This window comes from Arachis duranensis, chromosome 8 (genome assembly GCF_000817695.3).
Source record: "Arachis duranensis cultivar V14167 chromosome 8, aradu.V14167.gnm2.J7QH, whole genome shotgun sequence".
Lineage (NCBI taxonomy): Eukaryota > Viridiplantae > Streptophyta > Magnoliopsida > Fabales > Fabaceae > Arachis > Arachis duranensis.
In genome coordinates, this window is record NC_029779.3 from 36,471,726 (window position 1) to 36,474,271 (window position 2,546).

Below are 2,546 nucleotides of genomic sequence, written 5' to 3' on the forward strand. Positions count from 1 at the left end.
GGTTCTCAGGATCATAAGCTTCTTCAGAGGCTGCCTCTCTAGTACTGTTGGATGCATGTTGCAGTCCATTCAGATTTTGAGAGATCATGTTGACTTGCTGAGTCAACACTTTGTTTTGAGCCAATATGGCATTCAGAGCATCAATTTCAAGAACTCCCTTCCTCTGAGGTGTCCCATTATTCACGGAATTCCTCTCAGAAGTGTACATGAATTGGTTATTTGCAACCATGTCAATGAATTTTTGAGCTTCTGCAGGTGTTTTCTTTAGGTGGATGGATCCACCTGCAGAATGGTCCAATGACATTTTCGAAAACTTAGATAGACCATAATAGAATATATCTAATATGGTCCATTCTGAAAACATGTCAGATGGACATCTTTTGGTCAGCTGCTTGTATCTTTCCCAAGCTTCATAGAGGAATTCACCATCTTTTTGTTTGAAGGTCTGAACATCCACTCTAAGCTTGCTCAGCTTTTGAGGAGGAAAGAATTTATCCAAGAAGGCAGTGACCAGCTTCTCCCAGGAGTCCAGGCTATCCTTAGGTTGTGAATCCAACCGTATTCTAGCTCTGTCTCTTACAGCAAAAGGGAAAAGCATGAGCCTGTAGACTTCAGGATCTACTCCATTCGTCTTAACAGTCTCACAGATCTGCAAGAATTCAGTTAAAAACTGATGAGGATCTTCAGATGGAAGTCCATAAAACTTGCAGTTTTGTTGTATTAAGGCAACTAGCTGGGGTTTCAGCTCAAAATTGTTTGCTCCAATGGCAGGAATGGAGATGCTTCTTCCATCAAATTTGGACATTGGTTTGGTAAAGTCACCAAGCATCCTTCTTGCATTATCATTATTGGGTTCGGCTGCCATCTCCTTCTCTTGTTCGAAAATTTCTGAAAGGTTACTTCTGGATTGTTGTAATTTAGCTTCTCTTAGTTTCCTCTTTAAAGTCCTTTCAGGTTCAGGATCAGCTTCAACAAGAGTGCTTTTGTCCTTGTTCCTGCTCATATGAAAGAGGAGAAAACAAGGAAAGAAGAGGAATCCTCTATGTCACAGTATAGAGATTTCTTTATGTTAGTAGAAGAAAAAAAGGGAGAAAAGTGAAGGAGAATAGGTTCGGATTTTTAGATGAAGAGAGGTGAAGAGAAGTGTTAGTAAAAAAATAATTAAATAGAATAAGAAAAGTGAGGGAGAATTTCGAAAATAATTTTGAAAAAGAGGTTAATGATTTTCGAAAATTAAAGATAAGATAAGATTAAAATTAAAATTTAAAACAATTAAAGGGAATTGTTGAAAAAGAGAGAGGTATTTTCAAAAATTAGAGAGGGAAAAGTAGTTAGGTGGTTTTGAAAAAGATAAGAAACAAACAAAAAGTTAATTAATTAGTTGAAAAAGATATTAAAATCAAATTTGAAAAGATAAGAAGATAAGAAGTTAGATAAGATATTTTAAAATCAAATTTTGAAAAAGATAAAATTTTTGAAAAAGATAAGATAAAAGATAAAAAGGTTTAATTCAAAAATTTTAAAATTACTTACTTCACTAACAAGAAACTACAAGATAAGATTCTAGAACTTAAAGATTTGAACCTTTCTTAACAAGAAAGTAACAAACTTCAAATTTTTGAATCAATCACATTAATTGTTAGTGAGTTTTTAAAAATTTGATATAAAGATAAGGAAAAGATTTTGAAAATAATTTAGAAAAGATTTTTCGAATTTTCGAAAAATAAAATAAAAAAAATGAAAAAGATATAATTTTTGGAAAAGATTTTGAAAAGATAAGATTTTTAAAATTGAAAATTTGACTTGACTTGTAAGAAATAACTAATTTTAAAAATTTTTGACCAAGTCAACCCAAAATTTTGAAAATTATGAGAAAAATGAGGAAAATATATTTTTTATTTTTGAATTTTTAATGATGAGAGAGAGAAACAACAAAAATACTCAATGCATGAAATTTTTAGATCAAAACAATGAATGCATGCAAGAATGCTATGAATGTCAAGATGAACACCAAGAACACTTTGAAGATCATGATGAACATCAAGAACATAATTTTGAAAAATTTTTGATGCAAAGAAAACATGCAAGACACCAAACTTAGAAATCTTTAATGCATGGATTCTAAAAAACGAAAAATGCACATGAAAAACAACAAACAACACAAAACAAGAAAACATCAAGATCAAACAAGAAGACTTGTCAAGAGCAACTTGAAGATCATGAAGAACACTATGAATGCATGGAATTTTCGAAAAATGCAAGAAAATTTTTTTTAAAGCATGCAATTGACACCAAACTTAAAAATTGACTCAAGACTCAAACAAGAAACACAAAATATTTTTTGTTTTTATGATTTTATGATTTTTTTTGTATTTTCTTTAAATTTTTCGAAAAACATTATTAGAAAAACGAAAAAGAAAAGAAAAATTTTGAAAAATTTTTGAAAACTTTTTGGAAAGAAAATTACCTAATCTGAGCAACAAGATGAACCGTCAGTTGTCCATACTCGAACAATCCCCGGCAACGGCGCCAAAAACTTGGTGGAC

The 2,546-nt window shown here is 31.3% G+C and overlaps 1 non-coding gene across 1 annotated transcript; it reads left to right on the top strand.

Moving 5' to 3' along the window:
* Positions 1-362: 362 nt before the first annotated feature.
* LOC127741368 (small nucleolar RNA R71) lies at positions 363-466 on the top strand. Its single transcript, XR_008002320.1, has one exon. It is a non-coding gene; the product is annotated as a small nucleolar RNA R71 (small nucleolar RNA).
* Positions 467-2,546: the final 2,080 nt, after the last annotated feature.